Genomic DNA, 10895 nt, shown 5'->3' with positions numbered 1-10895 from the left:
CGAGATGAAGGGGGATAGCGATCGAGATTTAAAAATATTCATCAAATTTGAAAAAATATTCATGAATTCGAAAAGTGCCCATGAAATTTAAAAATATTCATGAGTTCAAATTTGATATCGTACGCCTCATAGGTCATCAGGTTGTGCTCGGCGCCCTGTGACAAGGCGAATATGAGTTGTTCTTCCGTGGAAGAATCTTCATGTAAAGGGTACGACAGAAGCTTCTGCTTGAACCAACGCGTGAAACATGAGTTGTGCTCTTTACTAGTTTAAACAACGAGTGAAACGCGTGAATCTTGAAGTAAAAAAAATAAATATATATACTAATGGCGCACCGGGTAATAGTGCGCCATTACTAGTTTAAAATAGTAATGGCGCACTGTGAAACGATGCGCCATTAGTAGTTTTGCAAAAAAAAAGAACAATTTTTTTTTACAGTAATGGCGCACTGTCTGCTTGGTGCGCCATTACTACTTAGAACTAGTAATGGCGCACTTCGACCTGATGCACCATTAGTATGTATGGCAAAAAGGAAAAATAATAATTTAATACTAGTGGCGCACCCAGTTTCTGGTGCGCCATTAGTGTCTTCCACACTAATGGTGCATCACCAACCGGTGCGCCATTAGTATATAGTAGTGGCGCACTGCTTCCATGGTGCGCCATTAGTATCAATCCTATCTATAGCCCTTTTCCTAGTAGTGTCTACACGACCAAGGAGTGGCTATGCCCGCGCAAGTGCGGAAGCGCTATGCTCCGCGCTGGTGATAAACAACTGAGGGCGGCCCCATGGCGGTACCAACCTCACGGAGCCACACGACTCAATGTCCAGCCTCACCGCAACGCTTTCCCCTCGGGAGAGTCGCGCGAGGGGGCTGGGTACGGGGGCTACGCTCAGGTCCTGCCTAGCATAGGCCGCCCTGCCAGGTCCCTCGGACCTGGTCTTTGGGCACCACTCCCGAGCGGGACCTCGACGAGGAAAGGTATGAAGGTTGTTTGAGTGTCAAGGGGGACTCCTGAGCATGGCGACTCAGGAGCCTAACTGGCCATGTAGCCCCTCACTCCTTGTTCCATCCTGATGATCAGGATGGACCAATGGCGTCTGAGGTATGCCCGGGGTTGGGCCTTGCCGACGTAAAACACCAAGGCCTACCTCAGGGGAATTTTGAGCATCAAGGGGGACTCTTTAGCATCGCGACTCATGAGCCTAACTGGCCACGTAGGCCCTCACTACTTGGTCCATCCTGGTGATCCCGACAGCCCAATGTTGGCTGAGGTATGCACGGGGTCGGGCCCTGCTGACATAGAACATCAAGCAAACGGGAAGGAACCGGGGACCTAAATAAATTATTACACATCATATTATCCGCAAAACATAAGAGTTTTAACGCCTCCACGGGGCATGTCCCATGTTGAAGGAAATCTCACAAGAATGTAAAACAAGAAGGAGCACCGTTCTTCACCAGCAAGCCTTCTCTACAGCCTTGGGCACCTTCGTCAGGGAGCGCCTTCCCGCCAGCAGCGCCACCGTCGGGCGTGTCGTTGGCCTCAGTCGCAGGGTCGACGGGGCCATCAGTTGGAGGCGCAGGCTCGATGGCGAGCAACTTCTTCAACAGGGCCTCCACCTGGCCCTCCATGGCTGTGGCAGTAGCTGTGCAGTGCCCCTCCTCCACGGGCTCAAGCAGCTCGCTGAGGTCAGCGTCGGGGTCACGAAGATGCAGCTGGCTGAAGACGCACGTCAGAGCCGAAGAAGAAAATGCGCGGGCTTCCCCCTCCACCATGGGGACGATCCCGGTGACGATACCCTGGAGCTCCACGACAAGATAAGGAAGCAGCTGGGCGGGGCCTTCATCGTCCGTCGCCGGTGGCTTCTCCAAGCCCTTCTCGTAGAGCGCCTTCAGCGCCTTGTGGGATCTCTCCTCAAGGGACTTGAAGGCCGCGTGATCCTCGGCCAGAACCTTCGCCTTGGCCTCCAGCTAGGCCTTCTCTGCTGCCATCTTCTTCTCCAGCTCCTCCAGGCGGTTGCGCTCCATGGCATGCGCCCTCGCGGATTGCTCCAGCTCGGCGTCACGGGTGACGACGACGTCTTCTCGGGCCTTCATCTTCTCCTCCTCTGCCTTGCGACCGTGAGCCTTGGCCGCGCGCTTGTTGCACATGGTCTCCAGCTCGGCCTCCATCGACTGGTAGTGCTTCTTGGCAGCCTCGGCATCTATGACCTCCACCTCACGGGCAGCCGCGGCTTGTTCAGCAGCCCGCTTGTCCTCCTCGGCGGCTACCATGGTCTGGTTCAGCGGCGCCCTGACAGATGTGTCGGACTACAGCCAACCAGAGATCACTTCAAGGCGCCCCGCCACCAGTCGGCGGTAAGGGCCTTGGAGGTCGCCCTAAAACCGCGCCAGCATGGAAAGGGCCTCCTCCAAGGCGTCGGGCGGAGCCGAAGGATCGCGGGCCAGCTATTCAACCAAAGGAGGAGGCTGCGCCGTCACCAAGACCTGCGAGCTGGAGACGACAGGAAGTGGAGCTGGGGGCTCATGAACCTTGGCCGTGTCAACGGGTGAGCTGGGAATAGGCGCCTACGGAGCCGGTTAGGCCGAGGAGATCGCCTTCTCCTAATGCTTGTCCACTGGGCCTCGCGAGGACGACCGAGCGGGAGAAGTGTGGGCGGCTCCACTTCCTTTCTGTGCCGGAGGGGGTGTAGCCAGGCCAGGCTGTTGGGCACGCGAGGATGTGCTTGCCCATCCCTCTTCTTCTTCGCTAACAGCATCGTCTTGGTAATGCAAGGGAGGAACATCAGGAAGCAGCAACAAAAGCAAGAGCAAGAACAAAGTCAGGGCAAGATGCTTACTAGTCCACCGCGGCATAGTCCTGTGACCTCTTCAGGAGCATGGAGCCCAAGGGCCCCATGGTCTGGGGCGCCGATGCGCGGGCCCGAGGAGAGGGTGAGGAAGCAGCAGCCGACCCAGCGGCATCACCGGACGGTGCCAGGGTAGGAGCGCCGCCCTGGGTGACCAGTGTCGCCCTGCTCTTCATCGGAATCACCGTCGGTGACTTCTTCGAGGGGGTGACCTTGGACCTTGTGGTTTCCCTAGTAGGGGGCAGGACCTCCCTCACCGGACGGTCACCAGTGTCGTCATCATCAGGCAGGGCGTAGAGGAGATCTGCCTTCCGTGGAGGGGAGGTCTCCCTGGTCCCCTCCGGGGTCGCCTCCGAGTCCTGCTCCTCCTTCCCGTCAGAGCTGCCGGAGGAGACCACCACCGGAGTCGTCGCTACTAGGGCATTAGAAGGCGTCGAAGGCACGAGCCCGCGCCCATCGAAGACGGGCATGGTGGCAGCAACATTTGCTCCGTCGAGGCGGCGGTACAGAGGAACAAAGGATTTAGGAGGGTACCCCTGGTCGTTCATGACTAGGGAGCGGAGAGCCGTGCCTAGTTCCTCCTCAAACAAGGCCTCCGAGCATAGGCGGAGGTCCTCACCCCCGTCCCCGAGCTTCCACATGGGGCGTGAGCATGACTGGAGCGGAGCCACGCGCTGTGACAGGAACTCCTTGACAATCATGGCCCCTGTCAGCTTCGCTGCATTTGGGTCGTCAGGCTTCAGATCGGCGGTCATCTTCTCTAGCACATGCTCCGCCCGGCGATCGGTAAGCCTCGCGTAGAACCACCCGTCGTTGGAGACGGGCATCCCCATCGGCAGCACGAGCCGGGGGTGGGAGCAATTGGCGTCCATCAGGACCCACTTGCTCCTGAAGCCCTCGGACTTCTTCCTAGCCTTCGAGATAGCGTTGGTCTTATTGGCCGCAACGAAGTTGGCGCACCCCGAGCAATGGCCGTCCTTGATCTGAAGATAGAAGAAGTGGCGCAGCGGCGCCATGGACGGCATCACCATGACGTATGCCTCACAGCAGAAGGCAAAAACAGACAGAAGGAGGACAGTGTTGGGATGAAGATGGAGGGCATGCAGCTTGTAATGGCTGAGGACGGAGTAGAAGAAGTCACAGAAGCGGGGAACCAACCCCGCCACGACACTACTCATGAAGAAAGGATAGAAGGTGCTGTCAGAGGCCTTCGGCTTGGCGGAGCCAACCCGAAGCACAGTCTTTCTCTTCTTATCACCTCCCTCCGCCGTCATCAAAAGTGTTGCGGCGAGGTTCTTCTCCGACACGGTGGGCATGCTCAGAGCCAGCTCATAACAGGAGGGTGGAAGGGTGGCCTTTGTCTTGCTAGGTCCCATCGATGGCGGGCTTGGAGGAGGACCGGCGCAGATCTGGAGACTTGGGGGCGAAGAGCAAGAAAGGGGATCTGGAGCAAGATGAAGGCAAGCAATGAAGACACCGCGATGCGCGCCAGCCTTTTGTCTGGTCAGGAAGTTGTCGAGGCAGCACGGGGAAGCAGAGACGCCCACGACCTGCCAATCGCCACACGTCAGTCAAGGCCGCAGGCTATTGGGGCCCGCAGCGCTCCACACTTTCCCCTTGGCTTCACTGCGAAGCCAAACACGAGCACACCTTGAGCCCGGGGGCTACTGTCGGTGTCCTGGGAACGGGGGTACCCAGACCTGCCTGCCTGTGGCCCAGGGCGTGGCTCCACTCGTGGCCTGGTATGGCCCATCTTCATCAACCAATGCTCAAGACCCTCGCGAGGGGCCAAGCCTCGCGAGGTGGACGAGACAAGACCTCCTCAAGGGCAGCCTCACTAGGCTGGCTCGCGAGGAGCGGAGAGATCAAGGCAAGGCGCACCTTGTGAGGTTCCCGTGACGTAAGCCATGACGAACAAGGCCAGGCGGGCGCCAGCGGGCGCAGAGTGCCAGTATTCCTCTTCAGTGCTAAAGAGGTAGGCGCAGGCGAGGAGTCCCGAGGCGTCAGGCAAAGGTTTCCATATTGATGCAACGAGACCAAGACCAGACGAAGGTCACCACAGAGCCCACGACGACGTCACCACCAGAACCTTTGGCAGGCGAAGACCACCTTTTGTCAGGATAACTTGTACTCATTGTCCCCCTTCAAATTGTCCGTTGTGGGATCCCTTGCCGCCTAATATTTGGGGAGAGGAACCGAGCCTCTATAAATAGGGCTAGCCACCACCATAGCCGGGGGTGGATCGAGAGGGAGCGAGAGGCTCATCTGGAGACAGATCACTCAGATCATCCCCAGCCACACAAGCTCATTGAGCTCAAGAACACCTCTCCTCAGGAGGTTGTTCTTCCCTTGTACTTGTTCATCCCCAGCCTACAAAGCGATCCACCACACCACACTGGAGTAGGGTATTACACCGCAACAGTGGCCCGAACCAGTATAAACTCTTGTGTCCCTTGTTCCTTGGGTTTGGTGAGCTAGGCTTTGAGATCGTTGCGAGAGCGTGAGCTAGGGGGAGAGATCTTTGTGCGCACCCAAGTGTTCGAACCTCAAGGGTTTGTCGGAACCCATAATCTGACACTATGGTCATCCCATAGACCTACCATCGTCTCATCAAGTGCCAAGAGGACCAATGACACAAGCATGAGCTAGAGACCTCGAGACCGAGGTGACTTCCTTCCTTAGTGATATTCCATATGATCCACTCGAGACATGGTTACTACCTAAGTCCGGAATGTTGTGCATGATCAGGTACCAATAAGACCCTCTCGAAGACGCACATGAAGACGGAGAAGTCCCCAAGTTCACGGATGAAGAGGAACGATGGAAGGAACCAGAGAAGTCTCCGGGACCTGGACATCTGGCCCCTAGGAGTACCACAAGCAGCCGCCCAGCCGTCGAGCTATAGGGCCGGACGTTACGCCCAGTCCCCGGATATCTGGCGAGACACAAGCCCGGACATCCGGCCCCCGCCTGGAAATTCGGCGCCCCATCACAAAACACCACCCAAGCTGGACTCCACCAACCCGGACATCCGGCAAAAGACCTGGAGATCCGGCCTCCAGCCCGGAAATCCAGATCCCGCCTATCTAGAGAGCACCAAGACCATCCCTGACCGCCTGGATATCCGGCACTTCGGGAAGGCCCAACGCGCGGACGTCCGGCTCCCTTGCCTGCGCACACTAAAGGGCTAAGGCCCTTGTACCCATTCGCCCACTTAGACTATATAGACTCCTCCTCCTCCCTTCTTATAGGGTTAGCAAAGGATTACCTCATTTGAGAGATAGAGCTTTGCTCATTCACTTGCTAGCTTCTCCATAGGAGTTCATGTCCTCTACGGAGAAGATCCCCCAAGTGGATTCAAGACCTCATCACGGGGAGGCTCCTCAAGACCTCCTCATGGAGAAGACATTTTGTATCGTCCTTTATTCTGTTTGGATGTTGAATCACTCTTTATGTTCGTGGATCTAGCACATGTGTGATCGTTCCTCGTTGATTTGAGTGTTTCGTCTTGTTTCCCCTCATGTTTCCCCTCATGTTCTTCGTAGGATCCGCTCCAATCATGAAAGACCGGCCCTAGGGTTTCCACCCTACATCATCTTGGTATCGGAGCCTAGGTTGATCATGAATTTGGAGCCCCTACCCTTGTTTTCTAGCCTTTTTTGTTGATTTTGTCCCAATTTTGAAAATCCCCACAAAATTAGCCCTCCCAATTTTTTTGTGATTTGTTGGTGTGATGAAGTTTTATTGGATTTGATTTGTGGATTTGATGTATTACTCGTAGATATAGCTTCCCTAGACTTTGCTCCCAAATCTATCCATGAAATCTCTCAAATTTTGACCCGGAATTGCCTCTTTCCACGAGATCCACCGAGTTCGTCCACGAAGCCAGGTCCTGGACATCCGACCCGTAACCCCGGACCTCCGACCACCCCGGACATCCGGCCAGCTAACCCGGACATCCGGCCCCTAGCAGCAACAGCCCCATCCACCGCTCCGTTTCCCGCCTAACTCTCGCCAATTTTTACCCGGCATACCACCATCATGTCCGCATACCACCATCGCTTTCCACAACCACCACCGCTTACCCGCTACCAACTCCGACAATTTTGACACCTTTTTTTTGAGAATTTGAGTTGCGGTTTCCGTTTCCTAACGCGTTTCGGCAACTTAGGGACGGTTCGACATCGACACCACCGCCGCTCATCTTCGCCACGGACTCGTCATCGACAACGGCCACTTCATCATTATCGGTCCTTGCTTATGTATGACAAACCAAGGACGGTAACTTCGGCGACAACTTTTTGTACTCCTTGCCATTTACATTGATAACCCCATAGGACATTTTGCATACCCTTCCAATCGAGACTAGCCTTTGAGTATTGCCGGCAATGTTACTTGTGCAGATTGGTGATCATCATCTCGTTGCATATATCATATCATGTTGGTATCGATATCTTGATATCATCTCTTGTGTCACAAGGTTTTCATAGCATATACACAATTGCTATCTTGGTTCGTGAAGCTTTGCATAAGTGGCCAAAGAAAGAGCTCAAAAGAGAAAAGGCCAAACAAGCTTTTGAGCAAAAGGAAAATATAAGCAAAGAACTTTTAGGCAAGAACCATAGCATCATACTACATTAAGATTGTCATACTCCATCATCTTGGATCATATCGTCGAAACACCATACATATAGCATACTTGGGATATAAGTCATTGCATTTTTGCTTTGTAGGTTGTGCACAGGTCTTGTATCCACCTATTCTGCAATCATGCTAGCATCTCTCTAGAGTTGAGCAACAAGAGCATTTTCCGTGGATTCCACATTTTGCGCTCATTTTTGGTTGCTCAACCCCATTTATCTTTCCGTGTGTGTGTTTCCATGTACCTCTTTTTTGCTATTGGCCTACTTGTTGCATTTGCAAATTTGTGAATCTTTTTCAGCATTATTTAGTCTCACTAACAATTGCATAATTTTTTTGCCACCATCCTAATTGAGCTCCACCATAAGCTTTCTTTTTAGATATGTGAGAGATTGATGATATACGGTGCCAATTGTGCTATTTACTCATTACATCATTGAGTGATCTTTGATCCATTCCAAACATTGGTCAAGGTACGTTTGGTATTGATTTTCCTTTCTTCCACTCACACATTTACTTGGAATGATGGAGAGGCCAAATACTTCTACCCACCCACTCTTCATCGAGCAAGACGAGGACCCGAACACCTACGTCACCAAGAACCACCTCTTCGGTGCACAAAGAGCTTTGCATCAAGAACAACCAGAATTGAGCAACCCAACCAACAACCTCGCCACCGACTTGCGACTCTTCGAGCAACGTACAAGAGACTACTTCGACAACAAGCTCGACAAAAAACAAGAGAACAACGCAAGAATGGACGAGATTCATGCCTTGTTGGCCAACCACTCTTCTACCACTTTGTCCTACTCAAGGAGGAGCCACTCAAGTCATCATTCCGACTCCGTCTCTGGCTCAAGTACACCGACATCGAACACTCTTCGAAGAGCCGCATGCCAAGATCATCAAGCAAAAGACAATCCTATACCCGGCACCAATCATCAAGAGCAACTCCTAGCGCAAGAAAATCGACATCGTCAAAATCAAGCAACTCTTGCAAAAGCACAAGAAAGGCAATGCCTACGTCAACAAGAGGAAGAGTGAGCGCGCCAACATCAAGACAAACAAGATGTCGAGGCATAATGTCAACAACAACAATGGCGTGAAGCTCAAGGACTTGAGGCGCAACGTGCCCTCCAGGACACAAGTCGCGCCATCGCCGAATGCAACTGACATACATGTGAGCAAGAAGAAGCACTTCGTGACGAAGTTCAAGAGAGGATTTATCAAGCACGATTGCACCGACAAGTTCCTCAAGCTCCTACACAAGCTAGACAAGCTCCTCCACAAGCTCGACAAGAACCACAAGTTCGCCAAGAGCAACACGACAATGACAATCCTCCACGTGAAGAGCAACTTGAGGGCCCCTCCATGACAAGGACGTCATCACCCTCGACCCCAACACAATGAAGAGCGATGATACGCCAAGCTCAAGTTCACCATGCCCAAGTTCTCCGGAAGCAACGATCCCGAAGAGTATCTTTCATGGGCATTGAAGGTCGACAAGATCTTTCGTTTCCACAACTACGAGGAAGAGAAGAAGAGCCCCATGGCATCCCTTGAGTTCCAAGACTATGTCCTCATTTGGTGGGAGCAAGTCATTGAGCGTTGACAAGCAAGAGGTGAACCACAAATCACAACATGGGCGCAAATGAAGAATGTTATGAGAGCATGTTTTGTGCCAACTTAATACAACCGCAACCTCCTCAAGACATAACAATTCCTCAAGCAAGGAACAAAGAGCGTTGAAGGGTACTAAAAGGAAATGGAGATTTCCATGATTCGAGCAAATGTCATGGAAGATGATGAGCAAACTATGGCACGTTTCTTGAATGGACTCAATCACCCTATTAAGAAGATCGCCAACTTCCAACCTTACTCAAACCTCATCGAGCTAGTGCATCAAGCCACCAAGGCGGAGCAACAAGTGCAAGATGACTTCAAATATGCCACGTACTCTTCCAAGACATATGGCTCCTCCAACTAAGCTTCAACGACTCAACCACCTTCTACCTCAACCAAACCTTCTCCAAGCAACTGAGACAAGTCAAGTTACAAGAAACTTAGACATCTTCAAGTCGTCCACCTACTACAAGCAACTTCAAGCCGACAGCTTCATCATCTACAACTCCACCGGATGAGACCATCAAGACAAGTTCCATGAAATGCTTCACATGCGGCGACCAAGGCCACAAGTCCTTAGAGTGTACCGATATGTGCACCATGATCCTCAACGACGATGGCACCTATGACTCCGTGAGTGAAGGCGAAACGAAAGTCCTTTAGCATGTGGCTATGCACCGTAAGTGAATGAAGATGAAGAAGATCAAGTCTTCAGTGACGAAGATTCGAGCCCCGCTCTCGTTGTCTCGAAGGTCTTGATTCTTCAACACCAACAAGACGAAGACCAAAGATGCCATATCTTCCACACCAAGGCTGGCATCAACGGAAGGTCCATGAAGGTCATCATCTACGGAGGAAGTTGCCATAACTTGTCAAGTAAAGAACTATGCTCTAACATCCAATTGGTCAAGATGAAGCATTCCCACCCCTGCAAGGTTCAGTGGCTTAGTGACTCCGACACAATTGAAGTGTAGCACACCATGCAAGTATCCTTCAAGATCGGAGCATATGAAGACACTTTGGAGTGTGATGTCGTTCCTATGTCCATTTGCCACCTCCTACTTGGACGACCTTGGCAATTTGACCATGGTTTCATCCACAACGGGCGAACCAATCACAATATCTTCAAGATGAAAGGAAAGGAGTACGTGCTACGACCTATGTCACCAAGCCATGTGATCATCGACAAGCAAGCAACAAACCATCATGGAGAAAATATTGAGAGAGTGAGCCACCCTAAAGGGAGTGAGAGCCACAAGCCCAAAATGAGTGCCTCCACAATGGATGAAAAGAAAAACTTAGTCCTATTTGCCACCAAAAGTGAGATGAGAGAAGTGTGTAAGAACCCATCAAGTATTATGCACTATGTCCTTTTGTGCAAGGACGACGCCACAAAAACTAACACCTCCCACAATCTACCTTTAGTGTTGTCTTCTTTATTGCAGGAATTCCAAGATATTTTCCCCAACGAGCTACCTTCGGGACTACCTCTACTACGAGGCATTGAACACTGAATCAAGCTCATCCCCAGAGCACCTCTTCCTAACAAGGCTCCATATCGCATCAACCCCGAGGAAACCAAGGAGATCCAACGGCAAGTTCAACAACTCATCAGCAACAGCCATGTATGAGAAAGCTTGAGCCCATGTGCCATACTAGTAATCCTTGTTCCCAACAAAGATGGTACATATCGCATGTGTTCTGATTGTCATCCTATCAATGCTTTCATGGTTAGATATTGCTACCCCATTCCATGCTTAAACGACATGCTAGATGA

The 10895-nt window shown here is 52.1% G+C and overlaps 1 pseudogene; it reads right to left on the bottom strand.

The window, feature by feature from the left end:
• The window catches only part of LOC119283514, a 13270-nt pseudogene extending 11489 nt beyond the window's left edge, over positions 1–1781 (bottom strand).
• Positions 1782–10895: the final 9114 nt, after the last annotated feature.

This window comes from Triticum dicoccoides, chromosome 4A, assembly GCF_002162155.2.
Source record: "Triticum dicoccoides isolate Atlit2015 ecotype Zavitan chromosome 4A, WEW_v2.0, whole genome shotgun sequence".
Lineage (NCBI taxonomy): Eukaryota > Viridiplantae > Streptophyta > Magnoliopsida > Poales > Poaceae > Triticum > Triticum dicoccoides.
This window is presented reverse-complemented; position numbering and strand designations above follow the sequence as displayed.